Genomic DNA, 23882 nt, shown 5'->3' on the forward strand with positions numbered 1-23882 from the left:
GGAATTAAATGAAATATTGCATTGGGTAAATCTGCTGCAAATGATCTCTTTAAAGTGTTTTAAAAAGCAAAGATGTCACTTTGAAAACAAAGATGGTCCTGAACCAAGTCATGGTATTTTCAAAATCCTCATATGCATGTGAAAACAAGACAATGAATAAGGAAGAATAAAGGAGAACTTGGGCATCTGAATTACGTTATTAGCGAATTACATTCTTCTGGGCTGCCAGAAGAATGAACAAATGTGTCTTGAAATAAGTATATCCAGATGTTCCTTAGAAGCATAGATGGTGAGACTTTATCTCATATCTTTGGCCAAGTTATCAAGAGGGTCCAGTCTCTGGTAAAGTAGGGGATCAGTGAAAAAAAGGAAGACCCTCACTGAGATGAATTGACACAGTGACTGCCACTCTAATTTCAAACATGACAATGATCATGGGGATGGTGCAGTGTTTGTTGTCTCTATTAGTTGGAATGAACTTAAAATCACCTAACAACAGTATAATTCTGATGAAAAATAATTTTCTAATGAATGCCTAGATTGTATTACCTACTTAACAGAGTTATTAAAGTTGTTACTAATAAAATCAACCTCACATTTAAGTGTGGAGAAGTTGCAATGGTTCCAATACTATTTATACATTATCCTTAAATTACATGTTGAAATTGGTAGTTTTGTCAAGATGTAATCAGAAGGAATCAGGAGGTGAGTAATTTTCAGAGCTCAATTTAATTTGACATCTTTTTAACTGTACCTTCCAAGATAATAATTCCTTTGATCAGTTGACTTAATTGGAGGGGGAATAAAATCATATTGTTCCATTGAGGAACATTTTACATACATGTTTGAATGGTATTTCACATGATATAACTTGTAATGAATATAATAATGAGTACATTATGAGTAATAAAGTACATAATGAGTAATATAAGATTTCTATACTGCTTCTACCAAATACAATACCTGTGTTGTATTTCTTTAATTTTGGTAGAAACAATATAGAAAATCAAAAGGTCTTCATCCTAGAATTCAATGTCATATAATATATATGTCCCTCCAGATTTATCAAGATGATTACTCTATTATTGAACTGAAAGAGAATAAGCTAAGAATATAAACCAAGAGGTTGAATTTCTGAATCTAACCCTAATAATCTCAAGATTATTTAAAATCAGGAAGATATTAGCTATACCTGTTTTGTTACTATAAACCAGGAATTATGAGATCTCCTTACAGCACTGTTGGGATAATTTTATATATGTAACTATATATATAATCACATATAAAATTATCTTTCTACAGATATATTCATATATACATAATTTGTTTTTCATAACAATACTCTAAAGAAACCTAGTAATTCATTATTTTTGGAAAACTTCAACACTATTGAGAGAGTTAATACATTCGTAAGATTATATACAAGAGAGTTTCAAAAAATTCATGGAAAAATGGATAAAAAGAATGGAATTTTTCTACAAATTTTTAAAGCCCACTTGTATATATTGTTCCTGTTGTAAGTTGTTGTTGAGTTGATTCTGACAAATAGAACCTTATAGGACAGAGTTCCAGGACTCACTCCATAGCACACAACTACCAATTTTTACAAAAAGAACACCTGGTAACATAGCGGATAACTAACTAGGCTGCTAACTGCAAGCTCAGTGGTTTGGATCTACTGGTTGTCTGGTTAAAGACTTACAGCCTCAGAAACCCTACACAGCCTCACTAGGAGTTGTAACAGACTCTGGCACACAACTACTGCCAGTTTTTACAGAAGAAACCTACCATATCTTTCTCTCATGGAGCATCTGGTGGGTTTGAACCACCAACTTTTCATTTAAACAGCCAATCACTTGACCATTGTGCCACCAGGGCTGCTTGTGCTAAGTAGAATGGTTCTCAATAGAGTTTTCTTGGTAGTGATTTTCAGAAGCAGATCACTAGGCCTATCTTCTAAAATTCCTCTGAGTGTGTTTCAAATGTCAAGCTTTTGACTATAATCAAGCCACCCTAAGACTCTGGCTATGTGCATGCATGTATAGACAGACACAGACACACATACCAGGAGACTAGTACATTTGAATCTCCAATTTGGTGACTAGCAGTCCTGTGCTTATCATATATTGTTGTTGCTGTTGTTCGGGGCTGTCATTCTAAGGGTGTTGACCATAAAGTCGGTTTTAACTGCAAGGTTGGTGGTTCAAACTCACCAGCTGCTCCTGGGAAACCCTATGCAGGATCACTATAACTCAGAATTGACTCCATGGCACTTGACAACAACAAAAATAGAGTAAAAAGTCTTGGAAAATTGATAAATGGCACACAGGGAAGATTTTATTTTCTGTTGAAGATAATAAAGGGAATGCCTCTATGAGGGCCAAAGATTGGGTAGGTTTGCCAGCAGCTGCCTCTTAATATTGAGTGTATCGTAAGTTTGGTGAGTCTCTGCTGTGACACAAACTATACATGCAGCATTTGCCTGGATCCACTCAGCATCACCACCCTCCACAGAACTGGATGGCAAAGGGACCCTATATGAACATGATGCTATAGTGTTGCTTACTGTGCCAGGACTAATAAAATCTGTTGTCTGACCTAGGAGTTCTGTGTATTCTACCAGCATCTAAGAAACTGTGGAAGGCTAACTGTTAGATTTTAAGAAGAGTGAAAATTTGAAGAGTTCACAGTTCTTGATACCAAGCATGAATATAGGCACAGGGAGGTCACTTTTCATGCAATTTTGAATTGTGTGATTTTAAATATACTGACTGACATGCTAAAAAATAAAAGATTGCAAGTATCTCATTTTATGCCTAAACTTTATATTGTCATCAGGAAAGCAGTCATTAAGTAAAAAGGCAACTGCTTTTGTATTGCTTTCTCAGAACTGCCTTAACAAGTTACTGTTAATTATTTGGCTGAAAACAATAGAAATTAATTTTCTTACAGTTCTGGAGGCCAGATGTCCAAATTTAGGATGTCACAGCGCTTCTTTATCCTAGTTTATGTGAGCCTCATGCGTTCCTTGAAGTGTAACATCTTCATTCATCTCTGTTTCTGTCTTCACTGTTGATTTAAGTAAAGGAAAAAAAGCACATAAGGAGGAAATAAGGGAGGCTGGGTAATGCATATTAGGTATATACTTGTCTTTGGGTTGAGAGTATTACCCCAGAACATATTGTTGAACTCCCAACTCCTAGTACATGTGAGAACCAGGAATGTGGGCCACTTCATCTTGTTGTAAAGAGAGAAAAGAACTAAAACACAGTCACCACTCACTCTACTAGCTCAATATGGAAAATACTGAAATTCATTTTTAATTTGGAATTGCAGTAGAGGACAATATGGTAATTTTGATAGTATTTTGTTTTAAAAAAGAATCTAGGCAACCGTTGCCATTTGGAAACACTATGGCACTGTGGGTTAAGGTGCTGGACTGAAAAGTTGGTTTGAACCACAAGGTAGATAGTTCAAGGTCACTAGCCACTCCTCAGAAATCCTATATAGTGTTGCTATGGGTTGGAGCTCTGGTAGTGTAGTGGTTACGAATCGGGCTGTGACCCTCAAGGTCAGCAGTTAGAAACTACCAGCTATTCTGTGGGAGAAAGATGAGGCTTTCTGCTCCCGTAAAGATTTACAGCCTCGGAAACCTTACATAGGTTGCTATGAGTCAGAACTAACTCCAGGGCACATCACCACCACCACCATGGGTCAGAACTGACTTGATGGCACTTAACAACAACAACAAATAAATAGAAGAAGGAGCTCTGGTAGTAATAGTAATTATGAGTCTGACAGCAGTTCAATACTACCAGCTGGTCTGTGGGAGACAGATAAGGCTTTCCTCTCCATTAAAGACTTACAGCTTTGGAAACCCTGTACAGGGTCACTATGAGTCAGACTTGACTCCACAGTATACCACCACCACCACCGTAAATAAAAGGTGAAATATTTTAAATAGATCCTTTTCTCAGTATTTTATGCAATTGTGAATAAAATCTTATATTTTATATTTCATGGTTATAATATATTAACTAATGTTACAACTATCATTTTTAATGTAAAGAAAAAAATTTTTTTCACACACAATTCAATTTTTCTTCCACTTTAATTTTTTTTGTGTGTGAAAATAACAGAACTCCCCATCTAACACTCCACACGTGTGGCACTGTGGAATAAAGCACTGGACGTTAAGGTCAGTTTCAACCACAAGGTAGGTGGTTCAAACTCCCCAGCTGCTCCTTGGAAATCCTATACAGGTGGCTATGCGTCAGAACTGACTCAACAGCACTTAACAACAACTACATCTGTTTCACAGTATAAAATAGACAGAGTCACATCAGAGTAAAGCAACATTTTTTTCCCTTAAAATGGGAGCCATACCTCCCTTTCTTAGGTTAACAGAGATGCCTTTGTCATGAAACAGAACATGGTTTGGCTATGCCAGAACAAAGTTCTAAAGGAGCAGCAAGATATATCACCATCTATTGGAAAAATAGAGATGTCTCTTTATTTAATACCTTAATTCCTAGATATTGGCCTTCCCCTAAGGAGCTCTGGTAGCATAGTGGTTACGAATCAGGCTGTGAACCTTAAGGTCAGCAGTTTGAAACTACCAGCTGTTCCGCAGGAGAAAGATGAGGCTTTCTGCTCCAGTAAAGATAGGATACGCCATACAGGGTCACTATGAGTCAGCACCGACTCCATGGCACATCACCACCATCACCACCAAGTAGTAGAAAAGTGACTAGAACATTCAAAGGTGAGTAAGTATAAATTTAAGGATATTTGTTTGAGGTCCAGTGAGAAGGTGAGGACCTCAAGTCACTATAGCAACTATCTTAATTTTTCTCCAAATCAAAAATGAAACTTAATTATGAAAGATTTGTGCTTAACAAAAGCAAATAAGGCAGAGTTTGGTGAATTACAAAGATTATCAACAAAATGAGTTTTCCTTCCTTAGGCTCTCTTGGGTTCGTTTGCACAATAACATTTATATCATGTTCCCCACAGAGTCTCTGTAACAATAATCATTCCTTTATTGATTTATTTTTCTAAAGGACCTTTTGCTTTTCTTAAATGGAATAAAGGGTCACGGGACTAGCAAATTCTGTATTGAAAAGGAACTGCTTTTCACAGTAGAAACAAAAATAGGAAACTAGGTTGACTTACCAGCAATCTTTCTTTCCTAACAACTACTCTAAATAATCACAGTAATTTCACATGTTTCCTTTGCCAGCAATTGGTTTAAGAAATGGACATTTCAGCTAGTCAAATGAAAGAAATCCTGGGGCTAGGAGTTTCCTGGAATGACCTCCTTGATCTCAAATAAATAAATGGACATGGAGAATAAGTTCTTATTTTTTTTTCTCTAGATGCTGCTGTGTCTGCATGTGATGCTTGGCAGTGCTTCAGCATCTTAAAATCATGAGAACCATGTGAAAACAAAGTCAACAGACAGAGGATGGCAAAGCAGAGAAGTGTGGGAAAATATAGATTCATAGTTACTACATGAACCAAATTGATTTACTAGTAGATTTTTATAATGTGATATATTTATTTTTATTTAAACCAATTTGACTCTCACTGCTTCTGTAACCTCCAGCTGAAATGTCACAACTGATGTGCTATCCAGAGCCTCCCTGAGGTCCTACATTTTGTCAATAATGTTGTAGAGAAGATTGAGGTGGAAGTTGATTAGTAGGACCCAAGCTTTCCTTTAGTTCTGCCTTAGTCTATATAGTCACTGTTTTTAAGGAGTAGAATTGATTGAGAAAATGTAAGTTGCATGCCAGATTTAAAGAGAGGAAATTACTCTGTTGAGTACATATCATAGCTAGGCACTTGATACCTACTCTCTCTTTTAATTTCTATAATAATTTCATTAGGTAGGTTTTAATGATCCCCATTTTATAGATAAGAAAAGAGAATACAACAGAATTGCCCAAGATAATATAGCTAAGTGAGTGGTAGAAGCAGGATTTATATTTTAGTTGACCTGCTTACCAATGTTTACACTTACTCCATTATAATTCCATTATAATTCCATACTTTCAGTATTTGAAAAGCCAGATGCAGAAATGAAGGGAAAGGAAGAATGAGGTAAAGCAGACTATATAAATACAATGTGTGAATGGTCTAGTGCTTTGTATAATTGATTTTGTTTCAATAGAGTTTGGCCTCACTTGAAATACTTTATGAAAATAAAATAATAACAAATTATTTTCCTGTGCAATGTGGCTCCATAAGGTCCACTGTCCAACCCCACCAGTTGTTCTGTAGGAGAAAGATAAGCCTGTCTGCCCCTGTGAAGATTTAAAGCCTCGGAAACCCTTTACATGGTCTCTATGACTCAGAACCAACTCAAAGGTACTTAACACCAACAAACGTGACATTTTATATATCTACTTTAAGATAAAATGTGTGGGTTTGGAGCAATAGTTAAATGCATGGCAATTGTAGATACAAGTTGAAATTATTCCAACTTAGAAAGTTGGATTAATGATCCTCATGATGATGGAGATGACTGAAGATAAAGGTATCTGATTTAATGCTTTTGATTGGTACTCAGATGTCAATTTGCCAACAGATATCACATGGATTTTTCTATTTGATGTCCTATTTCTATTTCTGTCCTAGGACTGGAGGAAGAACCACACAGTACTTACTGATTGTTTATTAAATCACAAGAGAGAAAATACATTATCTCCTGACACTACAGTCTGCATAATATCACTGCCATTCTCAGAAAGTGAAATGAGAGCATTCCCAGGAAGAAATGGAAGAGCTCAGCCCACCTCTGCTTCATGCCTACTCTCCCAGACACCCAGCTTATGTAAGGTCACAAACTAAATGTTCAAAGCACAAAAATAAATCTGGGTTGGTTTTATAGATTGAAAGAAAAATCATAATAAATAAAGTATGGTCTTCAGTACTGGCTTGCATTACTATTATAATCAGTTTACAGGGGAAAATGAAATCTAAATATTAATAAGGTTGATGAGAGTTTATCTGAAGTACATTTTTCACATAAATCCACTTCCTCCTTGGAGTGCTGTTATCTTTCTCTGGGAATGGCAGTGATATTATTCAGATATGACTATCAGAGACAGGATATGTTCTCTCTCTCATGATTAAAAGAATAGCAATTGTTCTGAGGCTCCATAGCTACAGCCCAGAATGAAAGACAAATTAAAAAGTTATTGGTCTTGCTAAATTCTATCACACAATTTCCAACAATGTTTCTGTTAACAAGGCCATTTCTCCAACTATGGATCCAATGACCAACTTTGAGGTTGTCAGTTTGAAATCATCCAGCAACAATGAAGAAGAAAGAACTGGTGATCTGCTTCCATAAAGATTACAATAAAGAAAAGACAGTGGAACCAATGAGTTTCGGGGCCTTGGGTATCAGGACTATAGTCTCAGATGACACCATAGCCAATAGTCATAATATAGTACATACAGACAATGTTCTACATCCTACATTGGTGAGTAGCAGCAACTGGGATCTTAAAAGCTAATGAGTGGCCATCTAAGATGCAACTATGTGCCTCTCCACATGCAAAAGAAAGAAGAGTGGTGAAAATTGAAGATGCTTGGAATTAACTGTTCCAATGGACCAACAGAACAGGTGAACATAGTCATCATGGCTCTGAGGCCAGAAGAACTAGATGGTGTCCAGTTATTACTATCAAGTGGTCTGAAAGGGATACTATTATAAGGTCCCAAAGAGAGTGGAGAAAATATGGAACAAAACTCAAAATTATGTGTGTGTGTGTATGTGTACATTGTTGTTGCTAAGTGCTCTCAAGATGGTTCCAACCAATAGTGAGCCTGTATAGGGTTTCTGAGGAGTAACTGGTAGGTTTGAACCACTGACTTTGTGGTTCAAAGTGACCTTGTGGTCTAGCACATTATCCTGCAGTACTGCACCATACCACCACTCGTTTATCAGTTTGTTGTTCTGTGGTGGCTTGTGAGTTGCTGTGATTCTGGAAGCTATGCCACCAGTATTTTAAATACCAGCAGGGTGACTCATGGTGGACAGGTTTCAGATGAGCTTCCAGAGTAAGACAGACTTGGAAAAAGGAGAGCCAAACTACTTCAGAATATTTAATCACTGAAAACCTTATGATTAGCAGATAAACACTGTCAGCTATAGTGCCAGAAAATGAAACCCTCAGGTTGGAAGACATTAAAATACGACTGGGGAAGAGCTGCCTTCTCAAAGTAGAGTTGACCATGATGACGCGAATAGAGTAAACCCCATGGAAGCAAAGCCCTTGGGACCTTAATTTGCTGATGGGGCACAACTCAAAATGAAGAGAAATAGCTGGAAACATCCATTACTTATCAGAAAACATGGAATGTACAAAGTATGAATCTAGGAAAATTTTCAAAAATGAAATGGAGTATGTTAACATTGATACCTTAGGAATTAGTGAGCTGAAATGGACTGGTATTGGCCATTTTGAATCTGACACTCACATGGTTGACTATACTGGGAATGACAAATTGAAGAGGAATGGTGTTGCATTCATTGTCCAAAAGAACATATCCAGATCAGTCATGATGTACAACGCTGTCTGTGATAGGGTAAAATCCATGTGCCTACAGGGAAGACCAGTTAATACCACTATTATTCAAATAATACACACCAACCATTAAAGCCAGTGAGGATGAAATAGAAGAATTCTATCAACTTTTTCAATCTGAAATTGATCAGACATGCAATAAAGATGTATTGATCATTATTGGTAGTTGGAATGAAAAAGTAGGCAACAAAGAGGAAGGAATACGACCTTGGTGATAGAAATGATGCTAGAGATCGTATGCTAGAAGTCTACAAAGTCAATGATTTGTTTACTTAAAATAGTGTCTTTAGACAGCATAAGAGACAATTATACACACGGACCTCACCAGATGGAATACACAGAAATCAAATTGACTACATCTGTGGAAAGAGACAATAGAAAACCTCCATATCATCAGCCAAAACAAGAGCAGGGGCAGATTGTGGAACAGATCATCAGTTGCTTATATACAAATTCAGACTGAAGCTGAAGAAAATGAAAACAAGCCCAAGATAGCCAAAATATGACCTTGAATATGTTGTTGTTAAGTGCTGTCGAGTCAGTTCTGACCCATAGCCACCCTATATAGGGTTTCTGAGGAGCAGCTGGTGAGCTTGAACCACCTTGAATATGTCCCACCTGAATTTAAAAATCATCTGATGAACAGATTTGAAACATTAAACACTAAAGACCAAAGACCAGAAAGATTATGGGATGACATCAGGAACATCATACAGGAAGAATACAAAAAATCATTAAGAAAACAAGAAAGAAGGAAAAGATCAAAATGGATGTCTGAAGAAACAGTGAAACTTGCTCTCCTGCATAGATATGCTAAAGCAAATGGAAGAAATGAGGAGGTACAAGAGCTGAACATAAAATTTCAAAGGTCAGCTCGAGAAGACAAAGTCAAATATTGCAACAAAATGTGCAAAGATCTGGGTCAGAAAACCAAAAGGAAGAACACACTCAGCATTTCTCAAGCTAGGGAAACTGAAGAAAAAAAATTGTCCTTTGACTTCTGTTATTGAAGGATTGTCTGGGCAAATTATTGAATGATGCAGAAAGCATCAAAAGAAGATGGAATTAATACACAGAAACTCTGTACCAAAAGGAAATGTTTGATGTACAACCATTTCAAGAAGCAGCATATGATCAAGAGCCAATGATACTGAAGATATCCAAGGTGCATTGAAGGAATTGATAGGATAAAAATTGAAATCTTTCAAGAGAGTGAGGCAGCACTGGAAGTACTCATTCATCTATGCTAATAAAATCGGAAGATAATATCTGGCCAACTGATTGGAAGAGATCTGTATTTGGACTATTCCAAACAGAGGTGACACAATGGAATGCAGAAATCTTGGGACAGTATCTTTGATATCTCATGAACTTACAGAGGTTCAAGCCAGATTCAGAAGAAGACATAGAATGAGGGATATCATTGCTGATGTTTGATGGATCTTTGCTGAAAGCAGAGAATACCAGAAAGATGTTTACCTGTGTTTTGTTGACTACACAAAGGCTTTTCACTGTGTGGATCATGACAAGCTATGGACAATATTGCGAAGTCTGAGTATTCTAGAACACTTAATGTGCTCAAATGTGCTCATAAGGAATCTGTACATGGACCACAAGACAGAACACGGGAACTCTGAATGGTTTAAAATTAAGAAAGGTGTGTGACAGGGTTGTATTATTTCATTATACTCATTCAACATGTATGCTGAACAAATAATCTGAAAAGCTGGGCTCTATGAAGAAAAATGTGGCATTAGGGTTAGAGGAAGACTCATTAACAGCCTGCAATATGCAGATGATAAAACCTTACTTGCTGAAAGTTTAGAGGACTTAAAATACTGATGATCAAAAACCACAGCCTTCAGTATGGATTGCATCTCAATGTAAAGATAACAAAAATCCTCACCATTGGACCAATAAACAACATTCTTATCAACGGAGAAAAGATTGAAGTTGTCAAGGACCTCATTCTTCTTGGATCAACTATCAACACTCATGGAAGCAGCAGTGAAGAAATCAAACGACATATTGCATTAGGCAAATCTGCTGCACAAGACCTTTTGAAAGTGTTGATGAGCAAAGATGTCAGCTTGAGAACTAAGGTGCACCTGACCCAAGCCATTGTATTCTCAATAACCTCTTATGCATGCAAAAGCTGGACAGTGAATAAAGAAGACTGTAGAAGATTGATGGATTTGAGTTATGTTGTTGGAGGAGAATACTGAAAGTATCATAGCAGCCAAAAGAACCAACAGATCTGTGTTTTTTTAAGAATTGCAGTCAGAATGCTCCTTGGAGGCCAAGATGGCCAGATTTCATGTCTTATACTTCAGACATATTGTCAAGAGGGACCAGTCACTGGAGAGGATATCATGTTTGGTGAGGTGGAGGGTCAAGAAAAAAGAGGAAGACCCCAAGGGAGATGAATTGGTAAAGTGGCAGAATCAATGGACTCAAGCATGGCAACAATTGTGAGGTTGGCCCAGGACCAGACAGTGTTTTTATCTGTTGTGCATAAGGTCACTATGATTTGGTACCAACTTGAAGGCACCTAACAACAACAACTGCACCAGAATCCTTTATATTTATATTTATATATGTAAAAAGACCAGGTTTACTGCTCATAAAGAGACTGGAGGAAGTTGAGACTATGGCCCTCAACCACCCTGCAGAACTCACCCTTTTGCCCCAATTTTCAGCCAACCAGTATATAGGTATCTAACGGAATAGCAACACTAATAAGGTATGTTCACCATGGAATGATCAATCATTCAATATCAAAATGGCAGCATTTACCTAAGTGCAAAGTTGAGAATGGTTGGAAAGGTGAGCGAAATGGAAATGGGAACCACAGAAAGGAAGCTAGATAATTTTGTTGTATGTAGGAGATTGCAATCAATGAGATGAAACAATGTGTACAACTTGTTGAATATAAAACTGATGATCAATCCACAATTAATGAAAACAAATTCAAAAAGAAAAGACAATGGAGTAATTCTACTTTCAGAAATAACTCCATAGCAACAGGTTTAGTTTTGTTTTTTTAGACAAGTCCATACAGTAATTTCTCCATAGATTTTTAAAGTATTAATTATTTTGTCACTCAAAATTATAAGTAGAAAAGTTTTATTTCAAAAAATTACATTTAAAGTTTGTGTTCATTTAGAGAATTATGTATGTATTATACTTAAAATGAAATTCTAAAATATGTTGAAGTTGAGATAGATAAATATAGAGCAACAATGGCCCACCTTAAAGTTGGCTTTTCATTGTGGTGCCAATTATGAGTATAATTACATTATGCATTTTGACACTCGCTATTTTCTGTCCTCTTTCATTAGCCACATGATCAGTTCATGCAGGCCCTTCTTTCCAAATAAAAGTGTAGCTTATGTGCTGGTAGTCATTGGAACATACACATTTTTCAACAAGACTCCTAGACTTAGCACAGTGGAGACTCCAGAGCTATAGAACTCATATTACCCTATAATATTATAAGTTTCATAATTATTATATGTAAAGTTAATGTTAACCTGTATTTTATAGGATTTCAGATAATGAGAGAACTTATCTTCTCTCTCACCATCACCCTCCCACAAGAAAACTACAATCAATAAAATGATATTTTCCTTTTAGGAAGATTTTTACAAATGATTGACACTTCTTGTTGTGTACTGTTGAGTAGATTTTTGATTTATGATGACCCCACGTGACAGAGTAGAACTACCCCTAGGATTTTGTAGGCTTTAATCAGCTGAAATCTACTCGATGGCAGTAGAGTTTAATCTTCACAGGAGCAGATAGCCTTTCTCCTGCAGAGCTACTAACCTTTCAATTAGCAGTTTAATCATTGCAACATCAGGGCTCTTTTGCCTGACACTTCAGAAAAGGAAAAAACAAAAAACAAAAAAGCTTTATCAATCAAGCAAACAATAGGGGGAATCATTGAGTGGTGGTGGTGGTTGTGTGCAGTGGAGTTGGTTCCTACTCATAGTGACCCTGTATAGGGTTTCTGAGGTTGTAAATCTTCATGGAGCAGAAAGCTTCAGCATTTTCCCAAGGAGTGCCTGGGAGATTAAAACTGCTGACCTTGTGTTTAGCAACTCTACTCATAACGCATTACGCAACCAGGACTCCTTATTCTTTGAGTGTTTTTTTGTTGTTTTTTTTTTATGTGCCATCCCACTGATTTCAACTAATGCCAATCCTATATAGGGTTTCTAAGAAGCAGCTAGTGGGTTTAAACTGCTGATCTTTAGTTTAGCAGTCCAGTGCTTATCTTACAGAGTCACATCAGAATTCCATTCACTGAGTAATCACTACATTTTCTGCACTAAGTTTAGATGATGGGGAGGCATTGTGATAAAATAATGCCATAGAATAATGATATATAAGAATGAGGGTATTCTAAGTATATAAATTTTATCTTATAACTTTAAACATAAATCTAATAAATCAACATGTGTTGAGCTATCAATATTAAGTCCATAAATCTAATAAATCTACATGTGTTGAGCTATCAATATTAAGTCATCTATCAGAACAGGATGCACTCTGAGGAAGATACCATTGTAAATCATGTGGCAACATTACTACTGAACAATTTCTGAGCTCATGTTGTATGCCATGTACCATGGCACTTATCTGTTATGTTCTAATTCATGAAATTTAGAAGCAAAAGACTTGGTTTGATGTTCTGTTTCTGCTATTATTTTTTACTGTGTGATTTGACTGAGTTTCTTCATTTTTCAAAGGTAGTTTTCTTGTCTGGGAGATAGAGACAACATCTCTCCATTCTCTTTTTTGTGGGGTGATTAGAATGGCTAAGTATGAAAGCAGGTGGAAAAGCATGTGCATGAATATATATGTGCATATATGCACAAGTAATATATAAAACTTTATAATAAAAGCCAAAATAGTTGCCACAGAGTTGATTCACATTCATGACAACTCATGTGTTACAGAGCAGAACTGAGCTTCATAGGGTTTTCTTAGCAGGATGCTAAGCTTTTCTTCTGCAGAGTCCGTGGGTAGGTTTATTAACAACCTCTAGGTTAACAGCCATGTATAAACTATTTGTGTCACCCAGTGACCTTCATATGTACCACAAACATTGAAAAAAAGATGAGGTTACCATGAAGGCAGAGGCAAAGGTGGAGAGGATGATACTCTAGTTGCAGTCAGCCACTGCCTCCTTGATGCACATTTTCTGCCTCATGCCAGATCTCACAAATTCCCACATCCTGTCAAGGGCATAAGGAGCCCTGGTCGAGTAAGCACTGGACTACTAACCACAATGCTGGTGGTTCAAGTCCACAAGTGGGTCCCTGGAAAAACTATGAGGATGCCTGGTCCTGTACAGATGTACAGTCTCAGAAACCCTATAAAAGTTCACTGTAGGTTGGAATTGACTCGATGGCATTGGGTGGGTTGAAGGCATACAACAAGAGTGGAAAGCTCAAACTCCAAACACAGCTTCTGTTTTTAGGGTCTGTCCTAAAGCAACACCAAAAGGACAAATAATAGCAACCTTGCAATCAGAAGATAGACTGAGAAGTGACATAGAGGCTTAAGCTGCATGGTAGACAAAGGCATAACAGCATTCAATGTCTTCAGTCTTGAACTGTCAGTAAGAGCCAACATCAGTATAATTTTAAAAAGAACAAAGGTCAGAATTCCCAGATAGCAAGTGTTCAAGGACATTTATATAACTTGTTACCAGCTGCCTGACAAGCCAACAAAATGGAAAGAAACAGTTCACACAGTGTCAAAGTTGAAATTGTAATTCATTAAATATCAACTCATATATAATTCTCAAACTAATCAGAACAATGTTGCAGACAAATTATTGAGTATTCATCACCAAAAAAGTTGTAATAAAGCTCTAGGTCACTGTACTTCCACTTTATTTAACTTTTCTGTTGAGAGAATCATAGTTTTTAATCATTGCTTAAAATTTTAGTCATTACTTAAAATTAGTACAGGTATGAAATACGTAAATTAAAATGCTGATGTTTACATTTAAATGTCATATGTGAAAACTGTTGCCAAAACTGGTGTGAAACAATTTGTCATTGGGGAGTTCATCTTCTAGATGTGTGAAACAGCTAATTGATGGAGAAAATGCTTTGATAGTCTGTATCTTATTTGTTTTTTGTGTTACATGTATTATAATGGAATCAAAGTTTACCTGGAAACAACTATGTTGAATATTACTATCTCACAAATTAATTATTTTCAGTTCAGTGGCTGAAATAATAGCTATTAAATGTGAATCAATTGATTTGTAAATTTGGGGGCTGGTGACAGATCTTGCCTTTTTCATGATCGGAGAAAATACTGTACTGGACATTTTAAAGTACATTTTAACAGTCACGAATCAGCATGTTTACATGTTAAAAGCTAGTGAACCAGAACTCATTTATAAATGTCAAATGAGTATGATGGCCACCTAATACAAGAACCAAAGAAAAACATGATTCAAAAAAGAAGTTACTGGGTGAGATCTAGAAGTCACTTGCTAGGTTAGCAGTCATTTACAAACTGTGTCACTTAGAGACCTTGAGACGTACCAAAAGCACTGGAAAAACAGGTGAGATTGTCATGGAAGCAAAGGCTAAGTTGGAGAGGACAATACTCAGGTGGTGGTAGTCAGTCACCGATTTCCTTGATGCACATTTTCTTCCCATCTCTTCCTGGAAGGGTAGAAAAGGAAAAGGAGGCAGAGGAAGAGGATGAAAACAGTCATGTTAATAAACTGTACTGAGGTAAATGTGGAAAGAACCTGAGGACTTTGGGGCATCAGGAAAAGGACTCTCATGTTCTTGTTTGCAACGGCACTCTGGGTAGTTAGCAAGCAAGAGTGCCTATTAACAAATGTATTAACCACATTTCCACAGCAGTAGCATGTAATAATTCATCACCACTCACCTGTCAATTTTTCATGCTGTTGTGGCTTCTGCACAGCTGTGATGCTACCAGTATTTTTAATACCAACAGGATCACCCACAGGAGCCAGGTTTCAGCAGCGCTTTCAGACAAAGACAGATTAGGGCAAAGGAGAGGAAGACTACATCTGAATGGTTGTTGTTAAGAGCTGTTCAATCAGTTCTAACTCTTAGAGACCCTGTATGGGTATCCAAGATTATAAATTTTTATGGGAATAAAGAAAATCTCAATGTTCTCCCACTGAGCAGCTGGTGGACTTGAGCTACCAACCTTGTGATTTGCAATCCAGTGCTTATCCTACAGAGACACTGCTGAAAATCTTATGAACAACAAAAGGACATTCTCTGACATAATGCTGGAAGATGTGCTAGTAAAATTGGAAGGTACTTAAGAAACAATTGCAAACAACCATTAATAATCAGAACCTGGAATGTACAAATTACGAATCTAGGAAAATTGAAAGAGGTTAAAAATGAAATGGAATGCATAAAGACTGATACTTTAGCCATTAGTGAAGTGAAATGGGAAGGTGTTGGCCATTTTGAATTGGCCAACCATATGGTTTACTACGCTGAGAACAACAAACTGAAGAAAAGGGGTGTTGCATTCACCACCAAAAAGAGCATTTCAAGATCTAACTTGAAGTAATATGATGTCTTTGATAGGATAATATATATATATATATATATATATGATTACAAAGAAGACTCAAATGTATGCACCAATCATTAAAGCAAATGATAATGAAATTAAAGAATTCTACCAACTTCTTCTGGAATCGTGGTGTGGTGCTGTAGAATAAGGCACTGGACCGTCAGTTTGAACCACAAAGTCGGCAGTTCAAACCTACCAGTCACTCCTCAGAAACCCTATATGAGGTTGCTACGAGTCAGAACTGAGGAGGCAGCATTTAACAACAACAACAACCAACTTCTTCAGTCTGAAATTGATCGAACATGCAATCAAGATAGATTAGTAATTACTAGTGCCTGGAGATTGAAAGTTAGAAACAAAGCAGGATCTGTAGTTGGAAAATATGTCCTTGGTAATAAAAATGATGCTGTAGATTATGCGATAGAATTTAGCAAGACCAATAACTTCTATATTGCAAATAACTTTTTAATAACATAAATAGTGATTACATACATGGACTTCAACAAAAGGAATACACAAGGAGCAAATTGACTGCATCTGTGTGGAGAGAGTATGGAGAAGCTCAAGATAATCAGTCATAACAAGGCCTGGGGCCAATTTGGAACAGATCATCAATTGCTCATGTGCAACTTCAAGCTGAAGCTGAATGAAATTTTTAAAAAGTCCACCAGAGCCAAAATAAGATCTTGAGTATGTCCCACCTGAATTTAGAGATCATCTTAAGAACAAATTTGATGTATTAAGACTAATGACTGAAGACCAGAAGAGTTAAGGGATGATATCTACAATATCATATAAGAAGAAAGCAAAAGTTCATTAAAAATGTAAGAAGGATAGAAAAGATGAAAGTGGATGTCATAAGAGACTCTGAAACTTGCTCTTGAGTATAGAATGCTTAAAGCAACTGAAAGAAACTGAAGTAAAAGAACAGAAAATATCAACGGCAACTTCAGAAACAAAGTATTATAAAGAAATGTGCAAAGACCTAGAGTTATAAAAGTAAAGAGAAGAACTTCCTTAGCATTTCGCAAGCTGAAAGAGCTGAAGAAGAAAATTCAAGCCTCGGGTTACATTATTCAAGGATTCTATGGCAAAATATTGAATGACACAGGAAACATCAAAAGAAGATGGAAGAAATACACAGTCATTGTACCAAAAAGACATAGTCATTATTCAGCCATTTCAAGAGGTACCATATGATTAAGAACCGATGGTATTGAAGGAAGACATCTAAGTAATATGGAAGGTATTGGCAACAAGCAAGGCTTCAGGAATTAACAGAATACAAACTGAAACGTTTCAACAAATTGGTGAAGGGCTGGATGTGCTCACTCATCTATGCCAAGAAATGTGGAAGTCAGATACCTGGCTAATTGACTGGAAGAGATCCATTATTTGTACCCAGTCTAAATAAAGGTGACCTAATACAATGGAGCTCTGACAGCGTAGTGGTTACGAATCGGGCTGCGAACCTTAGGACCAACAGTTCGAAACTACCAGTGGCTCCGCGGGAGAAAGATGAGGCGTTCTGCTCCCGTAAAGATTTACAGCCTTGGAAACCCTGTACAGGGTCGCTATGGGTCGAAACCGACTCGACGGCACTTAACAACAACAACAACAATACAATGTGGCGCTGTGGGTTAATGCGCCAGACTGCAAAGCCATTTGAACTGAAAGATCTGCAGGTCAAGCTCACCTAGCTGCTCCTTGGAAACCCTATACAGAGTCGCTACAGGTCAGAATCGACTCGACAGCACTTAGCAACAATACAATGTGGAAATTATCAAATATCACAAGCAGGCAAAATTTTGCTGAAGATAGTTCAGAAATGGTTGCAGCAGTACATTGACAAGCAGCTACCAGAAATTCAAGTCAGATTCAGAAGACGATATGAAACGACCCATATCATTGCTGACACCAGATGGATCTTGGCTGAAAACAGAGAATACTAGAAAGATGCTTACTTATTCTTTACTGAGTATGCAAAGACATTTGAATGTGTGGATCATAACAAAAATTTATAATATTGAGAAGGATGGGCATTCCAAAAAACTTAATCGTAATCATGAGAAACCTGTACACAGACCAAGAGCCAGTCATTGGAACAGAACAAGGGGATATTGACTGGTTTAAAATCAGTAAACGTGTGAGACAGGCTTGTGTCCTTTCACCATACATATTCAATCTATATGCTGAGCAAATCATACGAAAAGCTGGATTACATGAATAAAGTGGCAGAAGGATTAGAAGAATACTCATTAACAACCTGTGACATGCAGATGATACAACCTTACTTGCTGGAAGTAAAGAGGACTTGAGATACTTAGTGATGAAGATGAAAGACTTCAGCCTTCATTATGGATTACACCTCAATATAAAAAAAATGAAAAATAATCTCTACTGGGCCACTAAATAACATCATGATAAATGGAGAAAAAACTAAATTTGCCGAAAACTTCCTTTTGCTTGGATCCACAATGAATGCTCATGGAAGCTCATAACGACCCTATGAACAACAAAAAGAAAAGTGCCTGGTCCTGCACTATTCGTTGTTCCTCTTGAGCCTATTGCTGCTTCCACTATGTCAATCCATTTCATTGGGGGTCTACCTCCTTTTAGCTGACCCTCCACTTTAATATATCTGAAGTATGAGAGACAAAGTCTCACCATCTTGACTTCTAAGGAGCATTCTGAGTGTACTTCTTCCAACACAGATTTGTTTGTTCTTCTGGCAGTCCATGGTAGTTTTAATATTCTTTTCAAACACTGTAACTCAAGTGCATCAATTATTCTACAGTCTTCCTTAATCACTGTCCAACTTTTGAGGATATAAAATATCACAGCTGGGGTCAGGCACAAATTAATTCTCAAACTGACATATTTGCTCTTCAACACTTGAAAGAGGTCTTGTGAAACAGATTTGCCTAATGCAACACATTGTTTGATTTATTGATTGCTGATTTTAAGAAGAAGAACAAAGCACTGGAATTGGAGGAGAACTAATTAATAAACTGTGATATGCAGATGACAGAACTTTGCTTACTGGAAGTGAAGAGGGTTTAAAATACTTACTTATGGAGGTCAAAGATCACATCCTTAAGTATGGTTGCCCCTCAATGTAAAGAAAACAAAAATCCTCTCATCTGGACCAATAAATAACGCAAAAGATGTATGTTACAACTCAAACATTTTAAGCTGCTAACACTCTTATTTCTGTTTTGAAAGTATATTATATAAAAAGCAAGGCCTTTTTTTTTTTTCAATAAACACAAAAATTAACTATCAACAACCTAAAGTAAATGGTCTATTTAGTTTTCTAATTTTTTTTTTAATCTGTGATACTACATCTATATACTGAAATGTCACTTTTATGAATAACTACCGCCTAATGATAGTCATTATGAGTAGAAACTGACTTGATTGGCAGTAGTTGATTTTAGTGGACATTTTATGCAAAGTCAAGTTCGATGAACAATAACTTGATGGGCAACATGTTTGAGACAATCATTTAAATCCTGCCTTGTCAAAGTTAAATTTGAAATGACAATCCAAAATCAAACCAAACTAGTTATTCAACAATAGCGAGTTAAACACTAAGTGGTATAGTAAAACTTAAAATTTAAAACCAAAAGAATTTGGCAACTATAAATGTTTATATCTTATTAAATTTGTCAACAAGTTAAGTGTTAATAATTCTTTTATAAGCAAATTGATTTAAAATAAAATTAAGTAAGATCTATAATGTTATCATTGTTGAGCGTCTTCAAATTGGTTCTGACTCAGTGACCTTGTATAGGGTTTCCAAGGAGCAGCTGGTGAGCTTGAAACCACCAACCCTGCAGTTCAAACCAATCTTGCAGTCCAGTGCAGTAACCCACAGCATCAAACCAGGGCTCCAAAAGCTGTATCTCTGTCTATTTGTAAATTGGGAACTTACAAATAGAGATACTGGGTTGTTGAGGAAAGCAAATGAGTTAATATAAGTAAATTATATTATATATACCACCACTTGCCTGTCAGTTTATCACTCTGTGGTGGCTTGGTATTGCTGTTATGCTGAAATTAATGCCACTGCATTTTGAAAGCTGACAGGCTTACACATGGTGGACAGATTTCAGCTGAACTTCCAGACTAAGAGAGAATTGAGAGAGGTGGATTGCTTCCAAATGTTTAGCCACTGAAAACCTTATGAATAGCAGTGAAACACTGCCAGATAATACAAAAATATTGAATATTGAAACATGATGAATAGCACCAGAATATTGTCAGATACAGTGCCGTAAAATGAGCCCCTCAGGTTGGAAGGCACTTAAATTATGACTACGAGCTGCCTCCTCAAAGTAGAGTTGAACATAATTATGTGAATGGAGTAAAATGCTCAGGGCCTTCATTTGCTGATGGAGCCCAACTCAGAATGAAGATAAACAGGTGCAAACATCCATTAATAACTGGAACACGGAATGTAAATACAGGAAAATTTGAAGTTTTCAAATATGAAATGGAATTAATAAACATTAATATTCTGGGCATTAGTGAGCTGAAGTGGACTGGTCTTGGTCATTCTGAATCTGACAATCACATGGTTTACTATGTTGGAAATGGCCTATTTAAGAGGAAGGGCATCACATTCATCATCAAAAAGAACATTTTAAGATCTATATTGAAGGACAATGGTATCTGTGATAGAATAAACTGCTGAAACTGTGGAAATCATGGCCTAGTCAAGTTGACACATTCCACCTTTGTCAGTTTAAAACATAAACTATGTGTATAATCCCTAAATAAAGAAAATTGCAAAGTAATACTTGTGTCTAACATGATATAACTAAACCAAAAATGCACTGGCCCCATTTATATCTTCTATTTCACAAATTAACAAAGCAAAAATATTTGATGCACATATTCAAAACAAAGCATATATATAAGCATTTAACTATCCAAATGGCACATCCTGCATACAAGCCTCCTGCTCTTAGGCACACAGTATTACTCAGTCCATGGACCTGTCTTTCCATGCTACCACCTCTGCTCTATCTCTTCTGTAGTCACTTTTCCAGGCAGGGATCCCTTGATCCACTTATACCCTTTCTTACTGATGGTCCTGAGATTGTCTGTTCCTGAAATGAAAGACAGCCACTCCCCTCTTTTAGCTACACTTCTGCAATTACGGTTTTGACGATTGTAATTACAATTAATCCTATTATGAATTACTCACAATTGAATTAATAAAATACTATCAGCATCATTCCCCAGCCCCTTTCATCAGACCAATCTAGAATGAGGGGACTCTCCTTTGTCCCCTTATTCTCAAACTAAGTACATTAAGGTAAGCCAGCCACTTCATACCTTTATAGCCCCTCCATTTTTTATAGTCAATGTCTAAATTATCCATCCCTATCAACCCAGTAGAGTTCTGGTGTGGTGCTGTGGGCTAATACACTGGACTGCAAAGTCAGTTTGAACTGAAAGTTCAGCAGTTCAAGTTCACCAGCTGCTCATTGGAAACCCTATGCAAGGAAGCTATAGCTCGGAACCAACTCTACAGCACTCAAGAACCGTAGAAACAACAACAACATCAATCCAGTACACTGAAGAGACAAGCTTGATATGTTCCTTGATATGAAGAATTTCACATTCTAATTAGAATTTTGAGCAACTATATCCATAAGCAAAAGTCTAGTTTGTCAATTGTAGCAGTTCAGAGTATCCAACATTTTTATCTACATCTGGTTGGTTCTGGCCAGCTCAGCCCTAGCCATCCAAACTAGGTCAAATGGGTACCAGCTCTGAATTTGGGAGTTCCTTGAACTTCACAACAGCTGCCCTCTTCACTCTCAGCCCTAACCCCCATAGGTTAGGTCAGTGACTATGGGCTTAGAAGCTCATACAACTCCCTAAACTTCAGACCAGCCAGCTTTCCTTCTCCTCTTATCTCAAGATCAACAAGTGCTAATAAACATGTCCAAATTCAGTCATTGTCTTCATTGCTGCATTTCCCCTAATTCAACTCACACATAGACTCATGTGATCACCAGCAAGCATATGACTTTCCAGTTCCCTTGAACTTTCAGTTCTATTGTTAAGTGCTGTAGAATCATTTCCGACTCATAGCAACTCTGTATAGGGTTTCTGAGGTGTGGCTGGTGAGTTGGAAACGCTGACCTTGTGATTCAATCCAACCTTGCAGTCCAGTGCTTTATCCTTTTCTGTGATGGGTCAAGTTTCCTTCTTTTGATGCCTCTGAAATTCAAAATGCCAAACTGTCTACTCTTTTATCTCTTGTTGTTGTTGTTAAGTGTCGTCAAGTCGGTTCCGACCCATAGCGACCCTGTACAGGGTTTCCGAGGGTATAAATCCTTACAAGAGTAGAAAGCCTCATCTTTCTCCCACAGAGCGGCAGGTAGTTTTGAACCGCTGACCTTAAGGTTCGCAGCCCGATCTCTACTTTCATTAAATCATAAATGCCCTATTCTCCCAGCAGTTCTGGGTTGGTCTGCATGTCTTTTCAAATGCAAATATACTAACTCTGATGGTTCTGGATGGGGTTGAGGATTCCACTGAAGGCCCCATACTCTATAAAGGCTTAAACCAAACCTATTTTCCCCAGGCAAATTCGAACTCTTCTTTTAACAAATCAAATCAAGTATAGTCTGAAAGCAGCCTTACAAGCGCTCTGTAATCATCCCTTCCAATATTCATGTCTACCACACACATGTATCTATTTTACAACAATGGCAGGAGAAACAAATATCCATAAGTCAGTCAAACACTCAAATTCAATTTTTTCTTCTCCCTTGTACTAATGCCTTTGATACGCATATATCTTGCGGCCTCTGGCAGGGTGGAATTCAGTAGACTTTGGTCACATATCAGCTATCTTTACTTTCCAGGATGACATTGGTTCCAGGAAATTCCAGAAGGTGCATTCCCCTCAGCTGAAATACTTTATCACATCCCCCTTCATTTATTCTCTTTAAAAAACTCATAATTTCATTGGACTATAGCTGTTGCAATAGATCCTGCTCACAGCACCAAAAGATTAAACCATGTTTGACTTCTTCTGACTCAACAAGAGGGAAAGAGGACCAAAGAAAGGCTGATTTTCCTACGAAGTGGAGGTCAGACATGCCTCGACCCTATATCATCAGTGTTTTTGAATTAGTCAGACTTGAGAACCAATTTAGAAAGCTCATGCTTATGATTTGTTTCTCTAGAACCACACCAGGTTTTCTATGAAGCAAAACTAGTGCAGTTTATATATGTATAAAAAAAATGATTTACAATTGCAGAACACAGGTCCCCTGTGGAAGAAAGAAAGAAACAATCCCTCCAGCATTTCTATTACACTGTTGTTGTTGTTAAGTGCTGTGGAGGCGGTTCCAACCCATAGCAACCCTGTATAGGGTTTCTGAGGAGTGACTGGTAAGCTTGAATGGCCAACCTTGCAGTTCAAATGGCTTTGCAGTCTGGCGCATTAACCCACAGCACCACACCAGGACTCCACTACATTGGGAGCAGGCAATTACCTCAAGGAAGCATTGTTTCAATTTATTTGCTACTCAGCCATTTGTCATAGAGTTATTATGTATTAGGTTTCATCACCATAGGAATATACATCCCAACAGCTAAACCTCTGAAAATCCTGGACTAGTCAAGTTAACATAGACCCTAACCTTACAA

The sequence above is a fragment of the Chrysochloris asiatica genome, unplaced genomic scaffold, assembly GCF_000296735.1.
Source record: "Chrysochloris asiatica unplaced genomic scaffold, ChrAsi1.0 scaffold00210, whole genome shotgun sequence".
Taxonomy (NCBI): Eukaryota; Metazoa; Chordata; class Mammalia; order Afrosoricida; family Chrysochloridae; genus Chrysochloris; species Chrysochloris asiatica.